Below are 23,382 nucleotides of genomic sequence, written 5' to 3' on the forward strand. Positions count from 1 at the left end.
ACGGAGTCCCCAGCATCCACTTAGGACATTAGAGAAATAATAATAAATAATAATAATAATAATTATTATTACAGGTTGAGTATCCCTTATCCAAAATGCTTGGGACCAGAGGTATTTTGGATATGGGATTTTTCCGTATTTTGGAATAATTGCATAGCATAATGAGATATCATCATGGTGATGGGACCTAAATCTAAGCACAGAATGCATTTATGTTTCATATACACCTTATACACACAGACTGAAGGTAATTTTAGCCAATATTTTATATAACTTTGTGCAGTAAACAAAGTGTGTGTACATTCACACAATTCATTTATGTTACATATACACCTTATACACACAACCTGAAGGTCATTTAATACAATATTTTTAATAACTTTCTGTAATAAACAAAGTTTGTGTACATTGAGCCATCAAAAAACAAAGGTTTCACTATTTCACTCTCACTCAAAAAAGTCCGTATTTCGGAATATTCCGTATTTCGGAATATTTGTATATGGGATCCTCAACCTGTATTATACAAGGGGAGCAGCCTGTGGTTTCCTGTTATTATTATTGTACAGGGGGAGCAGCCTGTGGTGTCCTGTTATCATTATTGTACAGGGGGAGCAGCCTGTGGTGTCCTGTTATTATTATTGTACAGGGGGAGCAGCCTGTAGTGTCCTGTTATACAGGAGGAGCAGCCTCTGGTGTCCTGTTATTATTATTAACAACAACACACCACAGGCCGCATCCCCTGTATAATAACAACAACAACAGGACACCACAGGCTGCTCCCCCTGTATAACAGGACACTACAGGCTGCTCCCCCTCTACAATAATAATAACAGGACACCACAGGTTTATCCCCCTGTACAATAATAATAACAGGAAACCACAGGCTGCTCCCCTTGAATAATAATAATAACAACAACAACACACCACATGCCGCTTCCCCTGTATAATAATAATAATAATAATAATAATATTATCATCAACAACAACAACACACCACAGGCTGCTCCCCCTGTATATTAATAATAAGACAACACCAAAGGGTGCTCCCCGTGTATAATAACAACAACAGCAAACCACAGGCTACTACCCCTGTATAATAATAACAGGACACCACAGGCTGCTCACCTTGCATAACAGTAAGTGCCTACTACCTGCTGAGGTTTCCAGGCACTCCCCCACACGGTTGAGGCTTGCACCAAGCGGCCTAAGGGACCTTTTCCGTCAGGGGGAGGAGCCACGACACAAGGGGGAGGAGCTAGGTCAGCGGGATCCCCTCACAGAGGACACCCGGAAACTACGGAATGGCGGAGATTAGGCGGATCGGAATATGATGATCAGGCGCGGTGCACTCTGGGGGATGTAGTTTCACGTCACATCGTTTAGGGAGGGACGGTGCCTCCTCAGCGTCTCTCTGTAGCCATGGTTACTGTCCGTACTGCTCTACCTTATTGCCTACTGACACGCCCACCCCGCAGCTGTCCCCTCCCGCTCACCCCACATCAGCCAATCGCATCTCACAGCTATCACACTGGCTCCGCCCACCAACTCTCACTATGGCTACAGCCAATCAGACTCCACAAAGCACAAACCAACACTAGAGTTAGCCAGTGGGCGGCCATTTTGTTATAGTCTACATATTATCTTGGGGTTTGACGCTACACTACAGGGGTCATCTCCATAATACAGACCTGTCCTGGGTCCTGAGGTAACGTGTTAGGAGAAGGGACTGTACAGTGATATATGAGAGGGAATAACACAGCCCCAGGCACACACTGATATGTGGTATTATTATATAGGGGAGAGGGGACCGTACAGTGATATATGAGGGGGAATAACACAGCTCCCAGCACACACTGATATGTGATATTATTATATAGGGGAGAGGGGACCGTACAGTGATATATGAGGGGGAATAACACAGCTCCCAGCACACACTGATATGTGGTATTATTATTATATACGGGAGAGGGGACCGTACAGTGATATATGAGGGGAATAACACAGCCCCCGGCACACACTGATATGTGGTATTATTATATAGGGGAGAGGGGACTGTACAGTGATATATGAGGGTGAATAACACAGCCCCCGGCACACAGTGATATGTGGTATTATTATTATATAGGGGAGAGGGGACCGTACAGTGATATATGAGGGGGAATAACACAGCCCCGGCACACACTGATATGTGGTATAATTATTATATAGGGGAGAGGGGACCATACATTGATATATGAGGGGAATAACACAGCTCCCGGCACACACTGATATGTGGTATTATTATATAGGGGAGAGGGGACCGTACAGTGATGTATGAGGGGAATAACACAGCCCCCGGCACACACTGATATGTGGTATTATTATATAGGGGAGAGGGGACCGTACAGTGATATATGAGGGGAATAACACAGCTCTCGGCACACACTGATATGTGGTATTATTACATGGGGAGATGAGCATTGGTGGGTATAGTAAGAATTATTGGAGGTAGCACGTGCAGCACTGGTGAGGGAAGGATAATGTGGGTGAGAGCAGGAGGTTGGTGTATGGGGTGAGGGTATTGCTGGGAGTAGTAAGGATTAGGGTACACTATGTAGACAAAAGTGATTGGACACCCCCATGCAGGTATGCTCCTACAGCACACACGTGTTCGTGAAGGTCTAAAACGGGTAGAGAGGCATTGATTAGATCATTTGCCAGATGGAGCTAACCGAGTTTGAACAGAGGCTCATCCTAGGATATTTGATCTAAGGTATGTGTGTGTGTGAGAAGCATTGCAGATGTTAGGAAGGTTCCAAATTCCACTGTGCCTGTCATTAATGTGTGGAAGAAGAACGGTTGCTAGAATGCACCTCACCCTGGAAGATCTCTGAAATTGTATGTATGAGGTGTAAGGCTGGACTGTGACTGTTCACATATAGGGGGTCATTCAGAGTTGATCGTAGCTGTGCTAAATTTAGCACAGCTACGATCATTCACACTGACATGCGGGTGGACGCCCAGCACAGGGCTAGTCCGCCCCGCATGTCAGTGCCCCCCCCCCCCAGAAGTGCAAAGGCATCGCACAGTGTTGGCCAGACCGCGCCCCCTAAATGGCGGCTTAACGCCACCGTCCAGCTCCCTCCCGCCCAGCGACCGCCTCTGCCTCAGAGGCGATCGCTAGGCAACGACGACTGGCATACACCGCATGCGCAGTTTGACCCGATCGCTGCGCTGCGAGAAACTGATCAGTTCGGAATGACCCCATAGGGTGGTATACCTGCTGAAAATGAGGCTGTGTAAGGTGTTTGTTCCCCAGCACTGTGGCTAGGGAATAAGGTGAGAGGATAATTTGTCACTTAGTGTGTCATATTTGCATATGTTACATTAATGATTTACTCTGTGATATGTTTTTATAATTTTTTTCTTTTTAGACAATTGAGCTTTGGTGAATGTCACGTAAGGTTCTGACGTATCCTGTATAAATCATTGATTCATTGAGAATGGACAAAGACCAGAGTCATACAAGCAGGAAGATATTAAACCTCACCCTGGAGATCATCTACCTGCTGATTGGGGAGGTGAGGGAGTCTAGAAGCATCACAGTGACATGACTTATATCTATAGTAATAATACAAGGACATGACTGGGGAGGTGAGGGGATCTGGGAGTGTTACTGACGTCACTTATATCTATAGTAATAATACAGGGACATGACTAGGGAGGTGAGGGGATCTGGGAGTGTCACAGTGATATCACTTATATCAATAGTAATAATACTACCGGGACATGACTGGGGAGATGATGGGATCCGGTAGTTTCACAGTGACTTGGCTGTGGGTATACTTAGCATACCATCTGACCCTAGTACGCCTAATATCACTGGTACTATATAATTAAGGTTTCTCTGACGTCCTAGTGGATGCTGGGAACTCCGTAAGGACCATGGTGAATAGCGGCTCCTCGGGAGACTGGGCACAACTAAAGAAAGCTTTAGGACTACCTGGTGTGCACTGGCTTATCCCACTATGACCCTCCTCCAGACCTCAGTTAGAATCTTGTGCCCGGCTGAGCTGGATGCTCACTAGGGGCTCTCCTGAGCTCCTAGAAAAGAAAGTTTAATATTAGGGACCCGGCAGTGGACAGGCGATGCTGACTTTAGAAGGCACATGAAGATTCTGCCTTATAAGGGTGAGGAATTGTTTGGGGATGGTCTCTGGGACCTCGTATCCACAGCAAAAGCTGGGAAAGAAAATTTTTTACCTCAGGTTTCCTCACAGCCTAAGAAAGCACTGTATTATCAGGTACAGTCCTTTCGGCTTCAGAAAAGCAAGCGGGTCAAAGGCGCTTCCTTTCTGCACAGAGACAAGGGAAGAGGGAAAAAGCTGCACCAGACAGCCAGTTCCCAGGATCAAAAATCTTCCCCGCTTCCTCTGAGTCCACCGCATGATGCTGGGGCTCCACGGGTGGAGCCAGGTGTGGTGGGGGCGCGTCTCGGGAACTTCAGCGACCAGTGGGCTCGCTCACAGGTGGATTCCTGGGTTCTGCAAGTAGTATCACAGGGATACAAGCTGGAGTTCGAGGCGACTCCCCCTCGCCGTTACCTCAGATCAGCCTTGCCTGCTGCCCTCGAGGGGAAGTAGTACTGGCGGCAATTCACAAGCTGTACTTCCAGCAGGTGATAATCAAGGTACCCCTCCTTCAACAAGGCCGGGGTTACTATTCCACAATGTTTGTGGTACCGAAACCAGACGGTTCGGTGTGACCCATTCTAAAAAATTAAAATCCTTTAACACTTATATACGAAGGTTCAGGTTCAAAATGGAATCGCTCAGGGCGGTTATTGCAAACCTGGACGAAGGGGATTACTTGGTATCACTGGACATCAAGGATGCTTACCTGCATGTCCCCATTTACCCTCCTCACCAGGAGTACCTCAAAATTGTGGCACAGGACTGTCATTACCAATTCCAGACGTTGCCGTTGGTCTGTCCCCGGCACCGAGGGTATTTACCAAGGTAATGGCCGAAATGATGATACCCCTTCGAAAAAAGGGAGTTATAATTATCCCGTACTTGGACGATCTCCTTATAAAGACGAGGTCCAGGGAGCAGTTGTTGGTCGGAGTAGCACTATCTCGTGAAGTGCTACAACAGCACGGCTGGATTCTGAATATTCCAAAGTCGCAGCTGGTTCCTACGACGCGTCTACTGTTCCTGGGTATGGTTCTGGACTCAGAACGAGAATAAGTGTTTCTCCCAGAGGAGAAGGCCAAGGAGTTGTCATCTCTAGTCAGAGACCTCCTAAAACAAATACAGGTGTCGGTGCATCAATGCACGCGAGTCCTGGGAAGGATGGTAACTTCTTACGAAGAGATTCCATTCGGCAGGTTCCATGCAAGGATCTTCCTGTGGGATCTGTTGGACAAGTGGTCCGGGTCGCATCTTCAGATGCATCGGCTGATAACTCTGTCTCCAAGGGCCAGGATGTCGCTGTTGTGGTGGCTGCAGAGTGCTCATCTTCTAGAGTGCCGCAGATTAGGCATACAGGACTGGGTCCTGGTGACCACGGATGCCAGCCTTCGAGGCTGGGGGCAGTCACGCAGGGAAGAAACTTCCAAGGACTATGGTCGAGTCAGGAGACTTCCCTACACATAAATATTCTGGAACTAAGGGCCATTCACAATGCCCTAAGTCAGGCTAGACCCCTGCTTCAACACCAGTCGGTACTGATCCAGTCAGACAACATCACGGCGGTCGCCCATGTAAACCTACAGGGCGGCACAAGAAGCAGGATGGCGATGGCAGAAGCCACAAGGATTTTCCGATGGGCGGAAAATCATGTGTTAGCACTGTCAGCAGTGTTCATTCCCGGAGTGGACAACTGGGAAGCAGACTGTCTCAGCAGGCACGACCTCCACCCAGGAGAGTGGGGACTTCATCCAGAAGTCTTCCAAATGATTGTACACCATTGGGAAAGGCCACAGGTGGACATGATGGCGTCCCGCCTCAACAAAAAGCTAAAAAGATATTGCGCCAGGTCAAGGGACCCTCAGGCGATAGCTGTGGACGCTCTGGTAACACCGGGGGTGTACCAGTCGGTGTATGTGTTCCCTCCTCTGCCTCTCATACCCAAGGTACTGAGGATAACAAGAAGGAGAGGAGTAAGAACTATACTTGTGGTTCTGGATTGGCCAAGAAGAGCTTGGTACCCAGAACTTCAAGAAATGCTCTCAGAGGACCCATTGCCTCTGCCGCTCAGACAGGACCTGCTGCAGCAGGGGCCCTGCCTGTTCCAAGACTTACCGCGGCTGTTTGACGGCATGGCGGTTGAACACCGGTTCCTATGTGATCGCAAAATATTATCACCGCATATGGCGAAAATATGTTGCTTGGTGTGAGGCCAGGAAGGCCCCAAAGGAGGAATTTCAACTGGGTCGATTTCTGCACTTCCTACAGTCAGGAGTGACTATGGGCCTAAAATTGGGTTCCATTAAAGTCCAGATTTCGGCTCTGTACAATTTTTCCAAAAAGAACTGGCTTCACTGCCTGAAGTTCAGACTTTTGTTAAGGGAGTGCTGCATATTCAGCCCCTGTTTGTGCCTCCAGTGGCACCCTGGGATCTCAACGTGGTGTTGGATTTCCTGAAGTCGCATTGGGTTGAGCCACTTAAATCCGTAGAGCTATAATGCCTCACGTGGAAAGTGGTCATGCTGTTGGCCTTGGCGTCGGCCAGGCGTGTATCAGATAGGGCGGCTTTGTCATGCAAAAGTCCTTATCTGATTTTTCATATGGATAGTGCGGAATTGAGGACTCGTTCCCAATTCCTTCCTAAGGTGGTATCAGCTTTTCAGGTGAACCAACCTATTGTGGTGCCTGCGGCTACTTGGGACTTGGGGGGACTCCAAGTTACTGGACGTAGTTAGGGCCCTGAAAATATATGTTTCCAGGACGGCTGGAGTCAGGAAAACGGACTCGCTATTTATCCTGTGTGCACCCAACAAGCTGGGTGCTCCTGCTTCTAAGCAGACTATTTGCTCGCTGGATCTATAGCACGATTCAACTTGCACATTCTGCGGCTGGAATGCCGCACCCTAAATCTGTAAAAGCCCATTCCACGAGGAAAGTGGGCTCTTCTTGGGCGGCTGCCCGAGGGGTCTCGGCTTTACAACTTGGCCGAGCTGTTACTTGGTCGGGTTCAAACACTTTTACAAGTTTGATACCCTGGCTGAGGAGGACCTTGAGTTTGCTCATTCGGTGCTGCAGAGTCATCCGCACTCTCCCGCCCGTTTTGGGAGCTTTGGTATAATCCCCATGGTCCTTACGGAGTTCCCAGCTTCCACTAGGACGTCAGAGAAAATAAGATTTTACTCACCGGTAAATCTATTTCTCGTAGTCCGTAGTGGATGCTGGGCGCCCATCCCAAGTGCGGATTGTCTGCAATACTTGTATATAGTTATTGTTAACTAAAGGGTTATTGTTGAGCCATCTGTTAAGAGGCTCAGTTAATTTTTCATACTGTTAACTGGGTATAGTATCACGAGTTATACGGTGTGATTGGTGTGGCTGGTATGAGTCTTACCCGGGATTCAAAATCCTTCCTTATTGTGTCAGCTCTTCCGGGCACTGTATCCTAACTGAGGTCTGGAGGAGGGTCATAGTGGGAGGAGCCAGTGCACACCAGGTAGTCCTAAAGCTTTCTTTAGTTGTGCCCAGTCTCCTGCGGAGCCACTATTCCCCATGGTCCTTACGGAGTTCCCAGTATCCACTACGGACTACGAGAAATAGATTTACCGGTGAGTAAAATCTTATTTTTTGTCTTTTAATTATGATTTTTGTGCAGATATTAATGTTACAAATGCTACGTTAAAAATCATATATAAAAAAAATAAATCGTACAATTGTTGAAGAACTGGCTAAAATGGTAAATATAAAGGACGGGAATACCAATATAAGGTAAACACCTATCTTGACATAAAACGAAGGTATGGTTAGTTATTACATTTAATTATCTCTTTTTATCTTCTCTATATTTATTCACAATATATAAAATATCTGTGGCCAATCTGTACTATAACAGCACAGAGACGCTCTCAGATATAGTATCGGTGCCTCAGTCTTCTCATCAGCACAGCTGTAACCGGGCAGCACAGAGACGCTCTCAGATATAGTATCAGTGCCTCAGTCCTCTCATTAGCACAGCTGTAACCAGGCAGCAGGGAGCCGGTCTCAGATATAGTATTAGTGCCTCAGTCCTGTCATCAGCAGAGCTGTAACCAGGCAGCAGGGAACCGCTCTCAGATATAGTATCAGTGCCTCAGTCTCATCAGCACAGATGTAACCAGGCAGCAGGGAACCGCTCTCAAGTATAGTACCAAAGCCTCAGTCCTCTCATCAGCACAGCTGTAACCAGACAGCGAGGAGCCGCTCTCAGATATAGTATCAGTGACTCAGTCCTCTCATCAGCACAGCTGTAACCGGGCAGCAGGGAGCTGCTCTCAGATACAGTATCAGTGTCTCAGTCCTCTCATCAGCACAGCTGTAACCGGGCAGCAGGGAGCCGCTCTCAGATATAGTATCAGTGCCTCAGTCTCCTCATTAGCACAGTTGTAACCAGGCAGCAGGGATCCGCTCTCCGATATAGTATCAGTGTCTCAGTATCCTGATCAGCACAGCTGTAACCGCGCAGCAGGGAGCCGCTCTCAGATATAGTATCAGTGTCTCAGTATCCTCATCAGCACAGCTGTAACCGCGCAGCAGGGAGCCGCTCTCAGATATAGTATTAGTGCCTCAGTCCTGTCATCAGCAGAGCTGTAACCAGGCAGCAGGGAACCGCTCTCAGATATAGTATCAGTGCCTCAGTCTCATCAGCACAGATGTAACCAGGCAGCAGGGAACCGCTCTCAAGTATAGTACCAAAGCCTCAGTCCTCTCATCAGCACAGCTGTAACCAGACAGCGAGGAGCCGCTCTCAGATATAGTATCAGTGACTCAGTCCTCTCATCAGCACAGCTGTAACCGGGCAGCAGGGAGCTGCTCTCAGATACAGTATCAGTGTCTCAGTCCTCTCATCAGCACAGCTGTAACCGGGCAGCAGGGAGCCGCTCTCAGATATAGTATCAGTGCCTCAGTCTCCTCATTAGCACAGTTGTAACCAGGCAGCAGGGATCCGCTCTCCGATATAGTATCAGTGTCTCAGTATCCTGATCAGCACAGCTGTAACCGCGCAGCAGGGAGCCGCTCTCAGATATAGTATCAGTGTCTCAGTATCCTCATCAGCACAGCTGTAACCGCGCAGCAGGGAGCCGCTCTCAGATATAGTATCAGTGCCTCAGTATCATCAGCACAGCTGTAACAAGGCAGCAGGGAACCGCTCTCGGATATAGTATCAGTGCCTCAGTCTTCTCATCAGCACAGTTGTAAATGGGCAACAGGAAGCCGCTCTCAGATATAGTATCAGTGCCTCAGTCCTCTCATCAACACAGCTATAACCAAGCAGCAGGGAACCACTCTCAGATATAGTATCAGTGCCTCAGTCTCCTCATCAGCACAGCTGTAACCTTGCCGCAGGGAGACGCTCTCAGATATAGTACCAGTGCCTCAGTCTCATCAGCACAGATGTAACCTTGCCGCAGGGAGACGCTCTCAGATATAGTACCAGTACCTCAGTCCTTTCATCAGCACAGCTGTAACCGAACAGCAGGGAGCCGCTCTCAGATATAGTATCAGTGCCTCAGTCTTCTCATCAGCACAGCTGTAACCAGGCAGCAGGGAGCCGCTCTCAGATATAGTATCAGTGCTTCAGTCTCCTCATCAGCACAGCTGTAACCGGGCAGCAGGGAGCCGCTCTCAGATATAGTATCAGTGCCTCAGTCTCATCAGCACAGCTGTAACCTTGCCGCAGGGAGCCACTCTCAGATATAGTACCAGTGCCTCAGTCTCCTCATGAGCACAGCTCTAACCAGGCAGCAGGGAGCCGCTCTCAAATATAGTATCAGTGCCTCAGTCCTCTCAGGAGGCAGCAGGGAACAACTTCCAAAATATTAGTTTTAGCTGCACATTTTTCTCATGAGCTAGGATGTTTTTAATATAGCTTTTTATTGATATCTACTACAATACCCAGGATTACACAGTAGTAAAGAAGGCATCCGCTGAGTATGAAGTACCCATCAGCTGTGCCTCCACCACAGTGCCTCCACCTCACTCACTGATACATGAGAGACACAAAGACCAGAAGATCCTGGAACTCACCAACAAGATAATTCAGCTGCTAACTGGAGAGGTGACTGCTGGGAACGGGACAGTAACACAAGGGGATGTGTCTGGGTGATGACTGGAGAGGTGACTGATGGGAATGGGACATTATACAGTAACACCAGGGGATGTGTCTGGGTGATGACTGGAGATGTGACTGCTGGGAATGGGACATTATACAGTAACACCAGGGGATGTGTCTGGGTGATAACTGGAGAGGTGACTGGTGGGAATGGGACATTATACAGTAACACCAGGGGACGTGTCTCGGTGATGACTGGAGAGGTGACTGGTGGGAATGGGACATTATACAGTAACACCAGGAGATGTGTCTGGGTGATGACTGGAGAGGTGACTGCTGGGAATGGGGCATTATACAGTAACACCAGGGGATGTGTCTGGGTGATGACTGGAGAGGTGACTGATGGGAATGGGACATTATACAGTAACACCAGGGGACGTGTCTCGGTGATGACTGGAGAGCTGACTGCTGGGAATGGGACATTATACAGTAACACCAGGGGAAGTGTCCGAGTGATGCCTGGAGAGGTGATTGCTGGGAATGGGACATTGGCCCTCATTCCGAGTTGTTCACTCGCAAGCTGCTTTTACTTTTAGCAGCTTTGCACACGCTAAACCGCCGCCTACTGGGAGTGAATCTTAGCTTCTCAAAATTGCGAACGAAAGATTAGCAGAATTGCGAATAGACACTTCTTAGCAGTTTCTGAGTAGCTCCACACTTACTCGGCATCTGCGATCAGTTCAGTGCTTGTCGTTCCTGGTTTGATGTCACAAACACACCCAGCGTTCGCCCAGACACTCCTCCGTTTCTTCAGCCACTCCCGCGTTTTTCCCAGAAACGGTAGCGTTTTTTCGCACACACCCATAAAACGGCCAGTTTCCGCCCAGAAACACCCACTTCCTGTCAATCACATTACGATCACCAGAACGAAGAAAAAAACTCGTAATGCCGTGAGTAAAATACCTAACTGCATAGCAAATTTACTTGGCGCAGTCGCACTGCGGACATTGCGCATGCGCATTAGCGACTAATCGCTCCGTTGCGAAATAAAAATAATGAGCGAACAACTCGGAATGACCACCGGGACATTATACAGTATCACCAGGGGATGTGTCTGGGTGATGACTGGAGAGGTGACTGCTGGGAATGGGGCATTATACAGTAACACCAGGGGATGTGTCTGGGTGATGACTGGAGAGGTAACTGCTGGGAATGGGGCATTATACAGTAACACCAGGGGACGTGTCTGGGTGATGACAGGAGAGGTGACTGCTGGGAATGGAGCATTATACAGTAACACCAGGGAATGTGTCTGGGTGATGACTGGAAAGGTGACTGCTGGGAATGGGACATTATACAGTAACACCAGGGGATGTGTCCGGGTGATGACTGGAGAGGTGACTGCTGGGAATGGGACATTATACAGTAACACCAGGGGACGTGTCTGGGTGATGACTGGAGAGGTGACTGCTGGTAATGGGGCATTATACAGTAACATCAGGGGATGTGTCCGGGTGATGACTGGAGAGGTGACTGCTGGGAATGGGACATTATACAGTAACACCAGGGGATGTGTCCGGGTGATGACTGGAGAGGTGACTGCTGGGAATGGGACATTATACAGTAACACCAGGGGACGTGTCTGGGTGATGACTGGAGAGGTGACTGCTGGGAATGGGGCATTATACAGTAACACCAGGGGACGTGTCTGGGTGATGACTGGAGAGGTGACTGCTGGGAATGGGACATTATACAGTAACACCAGGGGACGTGTCTGGGTGATGACTGGAGAGGTGACTGCTGGGAATGGGACATTATACAGTAACACCAGGGGATGTGTCTGGGTGGTGATTGGAGAGATGACTGCTGGGAATGGGACATTATACAGTAACACCAGGGGATGTGTCTGGGTGATGACTGTATCATTGTGTGTGTCAGGTTCCTATAAGGTGTCAGGATGTCACTGTCTATCTCTCCATGCAGGAGGGGGAGTATATAGAGGAACACAGGGGTCTGTACAAGGACGTGATGATGGAGAATCACCGGCCCCTCACATCACTGGGTAAGAGGAGATTGTCATGTATTGTACAGGGGAGAGCAGGTATGGGACCCCTATATACACACATCTGATAATCACATATATACACTGTACTCAGTCACTGTGTGTCTCCTACAGATGAGCCCAGAAACAGAGATACCCCAGAGAGATGTCCCATTCCTCTGTATTCCCAGGACTGTACAGAGGAGAATCACAGGAACCCACAGGAGGATCAGGTAGGTGGGATTTAGGGTCTCACCAATACACCAAAGTGACTGTCACTACTGTATATGATCTGTAGAGCAGATATTATAATGTTTTATCTCCATTAATACATTTTGGCAATATTAAAGTATTATTTTTTGTGTGATTTATTTAGTATGAAGATCTGACTGATTTTACGATAGAAGATATAGAGGCAGAAGAAAAGCCATATGCGACTGATATAAAAATAGAAGATATAGAGGGAGAAGAAGAGTTGTATGCAACTTATAATATGGGCAAAGATATAGAGGGACAAGAGGAAACATATGTGACTGCTGTGAAGGTGGAAGATATAAAGGGAAATGAAGAGACATATATAATTGACATAAAGAAAGAGGAAGAGATATATGTAACTGAAAATGAGGTAGAAGACCTAAAGGAAGAAGATGAGACATATGTGAGGGGTGATCAGCAGTATATAGAGGAGGAAATCCCTACAGATATCAGCACAGGTGAGTAATAACCCTTTTCTCTTACGTCCTAGAGGATGCTGGGGACTCCGTAAGGACCATGGGGTATAGACGGGCTCCGCAGGAGATAGGGCACCTAAAAAGAACTTTGACTATGGGTGTGCACTGGCTCCTCCCTCTATACCCCTCCTCCAGACCTCAGTTAGATCTTTTGCCCCATGGAGAATGGGTGCACTACAGAGAGCTCTCCAGAGTTTTCTGTGGAAGAAGAATTTTGTTAGGTTTTTTATTTTCAGGGAGTCCTGTTGGCAGCAGGCTCCCTGCATCGTGGGACCGAGGAGAGAGAAGCAGAGCTGGCTTGTCAAGTTGGACACTGCTTCTAAGGCTACTGGACACCATTAGCTCCAGAGGGAGTTGGAACACAGGTCTCACCTGGGGTTCGTCCCGGAGCCGCGCCGCCGTCCTCCTCACAGATGCCGAATATAGAAGCCGGATGAGAAGGCAGAAGACATCTTAGGTGGCAGAAGACATCAGATCTTCATGAGGTAAGGCGAGCGCTGCGCGCCATTGCTCCCAGTCACACACACACAGAGCAGCACTGAAAAGTGCAGGGCGTAGGGGGGGGGGGGGGCGCCCTGGGCAACAATAAACCTCACATTTGGGCAAATGCAGATTGATTAGGCTGTGGAGGCAATAAATCTATGATCCCCCGCCATTTTTATTGAAAATTCACTGGGACCGAAGCCCGCCGTCGGGTGGGCGGGGCTTGATCCTCAGCACTAACCAGCGCCATTTTCTCCACAGAAGCTGCATGAGGAAAACGCTGGCTCCCTGATCTCTCCCCTTCTGGACACAGGCTGGAAAAAAGAGGAGGGGGGCACATTAGCGACGCAGTGAGTGGGAATTGGCATATTATATATAGAAAAGCGCTATCTCGTCATATTTTTGCCAGTGTTTTTAAGCGCTGGTGTGTGCTGGCATACTCTCTCTCTGTCTCTCCTTAGGGCCTGGTTGGGGTTTTGTCCCAGTATAGGATAATCCCTGTGTGTGTGGGGTGTCGGTACGTGTGTGTCGACATGTCTGAGGCGGAAGGCTTCTCCAAGGAGGAGGTGGAGCAAATGAGTGGAGTGTCCCCGTCGGTTGTGCCGACTCCGGATTGGATGGACATGTGGCATATGTTGAATGCAAGTGTGGCATCTTTACATAAAAGGCTTGACAAGGCTGAATTAGGGGGGACATCAGGGGGTCAATCCTCGGATTGGACCGACTCACAGGGCCCGTCGGGGTCTCAAAAGCGTCCCTTAACACAAGACACTACTACCGACATGGATTCTGATTCCAGTGTCGACTACGACAAAGTAAAATTGCTCCCTAGGGTGACTAAAACCATTCAGTGTATGATTGTGGCAATAAGGGATGTGTTGCATATTGAGGATGAACCCTCGGTCCCCGACACAAGGGTACACATGTTTAAGGAAAAGAAACAGATTATTAACTTTCCCACATCTCATGAATTGAATGATTTCTTTGGAAAAGCTTGGGAGACTCCGGATAAGAGACCGCCGATCCCCAAAAGAATTTATATGGCATACCCCTTCCCTAAGCAGGACAGGGAGATTTGGGAATCACGCCCCACTGTGGACAAGGCCCTGACGCGCTTGTCCAAGAAAGTGGCGCTACCGTCTCCTGACACAGCGGCCCTTAAAGACCCTGCAGATCGCAGGCAAGAGACTACATTAAAGTGTATTTATTCTCATACAGGTGCTGTGCTAAGACCGACGATTGCGTCGGCATGGGTGTGTAGCGCAATTGCAGCTTGGACAGATGAGCTGACAGATCAATTTGATAATATGGATAAGGATACTATATTCTTAACTCTAGCCCATATTAAAGACGCAGTCTTATTTATGAGGGATGCTCAAAGGGACATTGGATTTCTAGCTTCTAGGGCCAATGCCATGTCTATCTCAGCGAGAAGATCCTTATGGACTCGCCAATGTACGGGTGATGCGGATTCCAAAACACATATGGAAGTACTACCCTATAAGGGTGATGTATTGTTTGGGGATGGGCTGACGGACCTGGTTTCCACAGCTACAGCAGGTAAATCAAATTTTTTACCATATATTCCCCAACAGCAAAAGAAAGTAACACCCTATCAGATGCAGTCCTTTCGGTCGCACAAGTCCAAAAGAGGTCGGGGATCCTCTTTCCTCGCCAGAGGTAAGGGCAGAGGCAAGAGAGCACCTGCTTCGGCAGGTGCCCAGGAACAAAAGTCCTCCCCGGCTGCTCCAAAACCCACAGCATGACGCTGGGGCTCCCCTGAGGGAGTCCGCACCGGTGGGGGCACGTCTTCGACTTTTCAGTCAGGCCTGGGTCAGTTCGGACCTGAATCCCTGGGTGTTGGAAATAGTTTCCCAGGGTTACAAATTGGAATTCGAGGAGGTGCCCCGTGCCGATTTTTCAAATCGTCCCTACCAGCTTCCACATCGGAAAGGGATATAGTGTTAGCTGCAATTCAAACACTGTGTATACAGCAAGTGATAATCAAGGTTCCCCTGCACCAGCAGGGAAGAGGTTACTACTCAACCCTATTTGTGGTCCCGAAACCGGACGGTTCGGTCAGACCTATTTTGAATCTGAAATCCCTAAACCTGTACATAAAAAGATTGAAATTCAAAATGGAATCTCTCAGAGCGATAATAGCCAACATGGAGGAGGGGGAGTTTATGGTGTCTCTGGACATAAAGGATGCGTACCTTCATGTCCCCATATATGCCCCCCATCAGGAATACCTGAGATTCGCTGTACAGGATTGTCATTACCAATTTCAGACGTTGCCGTTTGGACTCTACACGGCCCCGAGGATTTTCACCAAGATAATGCCGGAAATGATGATGGTCCTGCGCAAGCATGGAGTCACAATTATCCCATACTTACGATCTCCTGATAAAAGCTAGATCAAGGGAGAAATTGCTGAGCAGTGTGGCGCTCTCTCTGAGAGTGCTCCAGCAACACGGTTGGATTCTAAATCTACCGAAGTCATAGTTGATTCCGACAACTCGACTACCGTTCCTAGGTATGATACTGGATACGGAACAAATGAAGGCCTTCCTCCCAATAGAGAAAGCCCAAGACATCCAGAACATGGTCAGAGACCTGCTAAAACGAAAAGGGTGTCAGTTCACCAATGCACTCGAGTTCTGGGGAAAATGGTGGCGGCCTACGAGGCCATTCCCTTCGGAAGGTTCCATGCAAGGACTTTTCAATGGGTCCTTCTGGACAAGTGGTCCGGGTCCCATCTGCACTTACATCGGAAAATAACTCTGTCCCCAGGGACCAGAGTGTCCCTCCTGTGGTGGTTGCAAAGTGCTCACCTCCTGGAGGGTCGCAGGTTCGGAATTCAGGATTGGATCCTGGTTACCACGGACGCGAGCCTCCGAGGATGGGGAGCGGCCACACAGGGAAAACATTTTCAGGGTCTTTGGTTAGACCAGGAGTCCTGTCTATACATCAATGTGTTGGGACTCAGGGCCATTTACAACGGCCTTCGACAAGCGGAGAGTTTTCTTCGAAACCTACCGATTCTGATTCAATCAGACAATGTCACAGCAGTGGCTCATGTGAACCGCCAAGGCGGGACAAGAAGCAGAGTCGCGATGGCAGAAGCCACAAGGATCCTTCGCTGGGCGGAAAATCATGTAAGCGCTCTGTCGGCTGTTTTCATTCCGGGAGTGGACAACTGGGAAGCAGACTTCCTCAGCATACACGATCTCCATCCAGGAGAGTGGGGACTTCATCAAGAAGTCTTTGCAGACGTAACACGTCTTTGGGGAACTCCTCAAATAGACATGATGGCGTCACGCCTCAACAAAAAACTTTGGAGGTATTGCGCCAGGTCTCGGGACCCTCAGGCAGTAGCAGTAGACGCTCTGGTAACACCGTGGGTGTTCAAATCGGTCTACGTGTTTCCTCCTCTTCCTCTCATCACAAAAAAGTTGAGGATCATAAGACAAAGAAGAGTAGGGACGATACTCGTTGTCCCAGACTGGCCTCGAAGGGCCTGGTACTCGGATCTACAAGAGATGCTCACAGGAGATCCCTGGCCTCTTTCTCTGAGGGGAGACCTGTTGCAACAGGGGCCCTGTGTATTTCAAGACTTACCGCGGTTACGTTTGACGGCATGGCGGTTGAACGCCGAATCCTAGCGAAAAAGGGGATTCCGTATCTGGCGAAAGTATGTGTCTTGGTGTGAGACCAAGAATGCACCTACGGAAGATTTTCATCTGGGTCGTCCTCTCCACTTCCTACAGACAGGAGTGGATATGGGCCTGAAATTAAGCTCTGTTAAGGTACAGATTTCGGCCCTCTCGATTTTCTTTCAGAAGGAATTGGCTTCTCTTCCAGAAGTCCCGACGTTTGTAAAGGGAGTGCTGCACATCCAGCCCCCTTTTGTGCCTCCAGTGGCACCATGGGACCTGAACGTGGTGTTGCAGTTCCTAAAATCACACTGGTTTGAACCGCTTAACAAGGTTGAGTTGAAATTTCTTACCTGGAAGGTGGTCATGTTGTTGGCCTTAGCATCAGCAAGGCGAGTGTCAGAATTGGCGGCTTTGTCACACAAGAGCCCCTACTTGATTTTTCATGTGGATCGAGCTGAATTGAGGACACGTCCGCAATTTTTGCCTAAAGTGGTTTCTTCGTTCCATATGAATCAACCTATTGTGGTGCCTGTGGCTACAAGTGACCTGGAAAATTCCAGATCCCTGGACGTAGTCAGGGCCTTAAAAATTTATGTAGCCAGTGTGCTACAATTAGGAAAACAGAGGCTCTGTTTGTCCTGTATGCGGCCAATAAGATTGGCGCTCCTGCTTCGAAGCAGACTATTGCTCGCTGGATCTGTAATATGATTCAGCAGGCTAACTCTACAGCTGGATTGCCGGTACCAAATTCGGTTAAGGCCCATTCCACTAGGAAGGTGGGCTCTTCTTGGGCGGCTGCCCGAGGCGTCTCGGCATTATAACTTTGCCGAGCGGCGACTTGGTCGGGATCAAACACTTTTGCTAAATTCTTCAAGTTTGATACCCTGGCTGATGAGGACCTAGCGTTTGCTCAGTCGGTGCTGCAGAGTCATACGCGCTCTCCCGCCCGATTGGATGCTTTGGTATAAACCCCATGGTCCTTACGGAGTCCCCAGCATCCTGTAGGACGTAAGAGAAAATAAGATTTTAAACCTACCGGTAAATCTATTTCTCCTAGTGCGTAGAGAATGCTGGGCGCCCGTCCCAGTGCGGAAACTCTGCAAGACTTGTATATAGTTGTTGCTTACATAAGGGTTATGTTACTGTTGACATCGGTCTTGGACCGTTACTGTCGTTTGTTCATACTGTTAACTGGTTATGTATTTTCCAGGTTACATGGTATGATTGGTGTGGGCTGGTATGAATCTTGCCCTTGGATTACTAAATCCTGCCTTGTATTGTCCATCTCCTCTGGGCACAGTTCTCTAACTGAGGTCTGGAGGAGGGGCATAGAGGGAGGAGCCAGTGCACACCCATAGTCAAAGTTCTTTTTAGGTGCCCTATCTCCTGCGGAGCCCGTCTATACCCCATGGTCCTTATGGAGTCCCCAGCATCCTCTACGGACTAGGAGAAATAGATTTACCGGTAGGTTTAAAATCTTATTATTACAGAACAGAGTCACATTCTCCTTGCTCAGTCACTACAGAAGTCTCTTCCCCTACACACTTCTCTGTCAGTACAGACTAATGAGGGAAATGTATCAGCCCAGTGGGGGTGTCAGGAGCCATCAGCCCCTAGTATACTCCTGCTCTTCCCCAAACATCATGTCACTGTGTGTTACCAGCCCAGAGATCTGACCAGTCTCCTCCCCACACTCTCTCTGGTGTATCTCATACATCAGGAGCCATCAGTCCCTATTATACTCCTGCTCTCCTCCTCACATCATGCCACTGTGTGTTATCAGCCCAGAGATCTGACCAGTCTCCTCCCCACACTCTCTGGTGTATCTCATACATCAGGAGCCATCAGCCCCTATTATACTCCTGCTCTCCCCCTCACATCATGTCACTGTGTGTTACCAGCCCAGAGATCTGACCAGTCTCCTCCCCACACTCTTTGGTGCATCTCATACATCGGAGCCATCAGCCCTTATCAGACTCCTGCTCTTCCCCTCACATCATGTCACTGTGTGTTACCAACTCAGAGATGTGACCAGTCTCCTTCCCACACTCTCTGGTGATTGCCATACATCAGTACAAGGGAGGAAGTTGCAGCAGTGTTTCCGTTACAGATGATAGATTGATATAGATATTTCTGCTGCGGGGTACACTGGGCTCCACAGGGAATGACATTGGGGTGTAGAGTAGGATCTTCATCCGAGGCACCAACAGGCTAAAAGCTTTGACTGTTCCCAGAATGCATAGCGCCGCCTCCTCTATAACCCCACCTCCGTGCACAGGAGCTCAGTTTTGTAGTTGGTGCCATGCAGTGCAGGCATACAACAGGGGGGCTGCTCCAGCAGCCCTGAGAAGAGCTTTTAAAGTGAAAAATGAAGACTTCAAGGGTTGCAGCAGAGACACTAAGTGTTAGATGTCAGTCAGTCATCTCCAGCTGCAGCTCCATCACCTCCCTCAGCGGCGCTGTACACTTTCGCACCCTGATTGCCGGGTACCTACATCCGATTTCTCTCAAGTTAGTCACACACACCACCGTTGCTCTCCAGAATCGCGTGGCCGCACTCAGGGAGGAGGTAAGTGAGTCCCTCTGACGGGACCCGCTGGAAATCGCGATCCCATGCGGCCGGTGGGAGGCGGGCCGCGCACGCTGGCGTGGACACTGTGGCAGTACAGGGACCCCACTAGACCACCAGGGCACGGACACAGGTCGGTTTTGATTAAAAAAAAACGTTTATTATATAGCCCGTAGTACCCGGTGGTGAAGTCCAGCAGGGGGATAAGGCTTTGACCTGTAGCCCCAGCCCCAGGGCGCCATTTAGCGTAAATGTTCCCACCCTGGAGCTTCATCTCTCCCTCACTCCCTGTCAGCGTTTGGGTGCCATTAGGACAAGCATAGCTGATCCTGGGACTGTTTGGGCAAATCCTCCTCTGTAAAGCCGCCTGCCTGTCAGCGCTGTGCATTTTACAGGACACTTAAGTATTCTACATGTCTGCTGACAGTGTTAGTAAGAAAGAGTGCATTTAGTCAGGATTATCTAGTACAAGTACCCTGTGATATACATCCAGTCGTTACTGTGCATTGTTATATCTATTGAGTGTATAGCTATACTTAGTACTACTTTGTATTGCTAGTCCAGTGCAGTTTTATTGCATGTCATGATTTCTGCATTGTACAATGTGACTGTGTGTGTGCATCTAGCTGCTGTCTAACCTCCATTTCGTGTATCTCACTCAGATTGCTATCCCTATATTCTATAACCTGAGGGGGCTAAGTGCATATATATATCATTTAATATATGTTTTTCACAAGACATACTCATTGTATATTTTTCTCTGTGATTTTTAGTCACCATATACCTCTTGAATTCCCTGTTTGTGCTGTTACACTGCACAGGAGGTTCTTGTCAGGTATTGTGCTGCTGATATTGTACTGTGTTGCCTTGCATTGAGCTTTTAATTATTTCAGCTACAAAGGGCAATGGTGCTGGGGCTGATCCCACTTTGCGTGGTGGTGACGCTGCAGACACATTTGAGGAAAATATAGCAGCTTGAGGGTTCAGGTTCTGGGGGCTCCTTACCCCCCAGTGGGATCGTAGCAACGGAAGTTCAAAATGACCCGCCTTGGGCTACTTTCTCCACGCTATTGAATACGCTGGTAACTAGACTAACGCCCCCTATGGGACCTCCTGTGCTGGTACAAACGCTTATGGTCCCTGCGGTTAACCCGCCATGGGCAGATCAACTGTCTGCTCAGTTACAGCAAGTGAACCAATCACTGACTCCTCAGAAGTCTAACCCTCGCCCGCCTAAGACCAAGGGGTCCTCTAAGTGGGCCGTTACTTCTTCACAATCCACCAATGTCCCAGACACCTCGTCTGATGAGGATGGCGTTTATACTGACCCCACAGATTCTGATCCTGACGCTTCTGATGGGGAATCTGTTTCACAGGTGGATGTTCCTGACTTGTAGGAGGCTATCAGGCTCATTCTTCATATTACTGATAACCCGGAGCCTGATGCTGCCCCTAAGAAACTGGACAGATTTAAACGTCAGAAAGTGGTTAAACAAGTTTTACCTCATTCTGATCATTTAGTTGACATATGTCAGGAGTCCTGGGAAAATCCAGGAAAGAATTCACGCCTCACAAGAAGATGCTGGCTCGCTATCCCCTTGTTGCGGAGCTAAGTAAAATTTGGGAAACACCCCCGCCAGTGGATTCGCAGGTGGCGCAGCAAGTGGTATCTTCAGCTCTGCCAGTAACTACTGTCACGTCTCTGAAAGAACCGACGAATAAGCATGTGGAGGGTTGTTTTAAGGCGATTTACACCCTAGCAGGTGCTGTACATCGGCCCACCATTGCAGCTACATGGGCTGCAGAGGCTATTGAAGCGTGTGCTCAGGAGTTGGAAGCTGAGATGTCTTCCAACGCTTCTGATCATGCTAGACAATGCTTATTGTATATTGTCACAGCTTCTCATTACATTAAAGAGGTGGCTTCTGATGCTGGTATTCTGGCGGCCAAGGCTTCTACTATGTCCATACTGGCTCGCCGGATTCTATGGTCCTGGTCCGTGGATCTGGACTCGAAGAAAACCCTGGAGGTACTCCCTTTTAAGGGAGACATCCTTTTCGGAGAAGACCTCAACAAGATAGTGGCTGACTTAGCTACTGCTAAAACAGCTTTTCTACCTAGTACTGCTCCTTCGGTACCGAAGGCTAAGAGTACTTCCTTTCGCTCCTTTCGTCCTTCAGGGAAAGCAAAGGGTCAGGCGTACCCGAAACAGACTCGCACTTCCAAACCCAATAAGCCCAAATCTAAATGGGCCTGGGCTGCCCGTCAGCCTGCTTCCAAGACTGGCAAGCCTGCCGCATGACGGAGCGGGCCTCCCTCGGGGGGATTCCAGGGTGGGGGGCCGACTTCTAGGGTATACCCAGGAATGGTTGAAGACCACTTCCGATGCCTGGGTGTGGGAAGTCGTCACTCCTTCAAAAATCGTCCCCCTCATCAATTTTGCCTGACAGACGTCCCTTCGGATCAGGTGAAGGCAAAAACTCTTCATTCCTGGACACAGGAGTGGTAGTACAGGTGCCTCTGGCTCAGAGAGACAGGGGTACTATTCACCGCTGTTCCTAGTCCCGAAACCGAATGGGTCATCCCGGCCTATTCTCAACCTCAAGTCCGTGAACAAATTTGTGAGGATCTCCAAGTTTCTTTTCGTATGGAAACTCTTCGCTCTATTGTTCTGGCTTTGGAACCTGGGGATTATATGGTCTCCCTGGACATACAGGATGCTTACCTGCATATTCCCATTGCAATGTCGCATCAGCAATACCTGAGGTTTGCGTTTGGCATCCTCCATTACCAATTTCGGGTGTTACCTTTTGGTTTGACCACGGCTCCGTGACTCTTCATCAAGGTCATGGCGGTAATGACGGCTGTGCTCCGCCATCAAGGGGTCAGGATCCTACCGTACCTGGACGACTTGTTGATCCTGGCAAATTCCCCAGAAATTCTCTTACGTCATCTGGATTTGACTATCCAGTTTCTGGAAGCCCATGGGTGGCTCATCAACTGGAAGAAATCTTCCCTGGTCCCTGCTCAGAGCATGGTGCACCTGGGGGCGTTGTTGGACACTCACAACCAGCGGTTGTTCTTGTCTCAGGAGAAAGTCCTGAAGCTTCAAGACAGGATTCGATACTTCCTATCTCGTCCGCAATTGTCGATATATTCGGCAATGCAAGTGCTAGGTCTCATGGTGTCGGCTTTCGACATGGTGGAGTACGCTCAATTCCATTCCCGCCCTCTGCAGAAGCTGATTCTTGCCAAGTGGGACGGCCTGCCTCACAGGATCAGGTTTTAACTGATCTACTTGTCTCCGGAGGTCAGTCTGTTACTGAGCTGGTGGCTTCAGGACCAACGATTGAGCAGGGGTCGTCCCTTCTGGATCTCCAACTGGGTCCTTCTGACGACGGACGCCAGTCTGAGAGGTTGGGGCGTGGTGTTGGAGCAACACTCCCTTCAGTGTCGGTGGACCGAGGAGTCTCTCCTCCCGATAAACATTCTGGAATTGCGGGCGGTGTTCAACTCATTGAACTTGGCCCAGCATTTAATACAGAACAGGCCTGTTCAAGTACAATCGGACAACGCCACCACGGTGGCATACATCAATCATCAAGGCGGCACTCGAAGCTGCATGGCAATGAGGGAAGTATCAAG

General features: G+C 48.9%; 1 pseudogene; it reads left to right on the forward strand.

Annotated features, from left to right (window-relative positions):
* The first annotated feature begins 1,644 nt into the window (after positions 1 to 1,644).
* LOC135054691 (zinc finger protein 585A-like) overlaps positions 1,645 to 23,382 on the forward strand; it is a 143,867-nt pseudogene continuing 122,129 nt past the window's right edge.

The sequence above is a fragment of the Pseudophryne corroboree genome, chromosome 3 (genome assembly GCF_028390025.1).
Source record: "Pseudophryne corroboree isolate aPseCor3 chromosome 3, aPseCor3.hap2, whole genome shotgun sequence".
In the NCBI taxonomy this organism is placed as follows: domain Eukaryota; kingdom Metazoa; phylum Chordata; class Amphibia; order Anura; family Myobatrachidae; genus Pseudophryne; species Pseudophryne corroboree.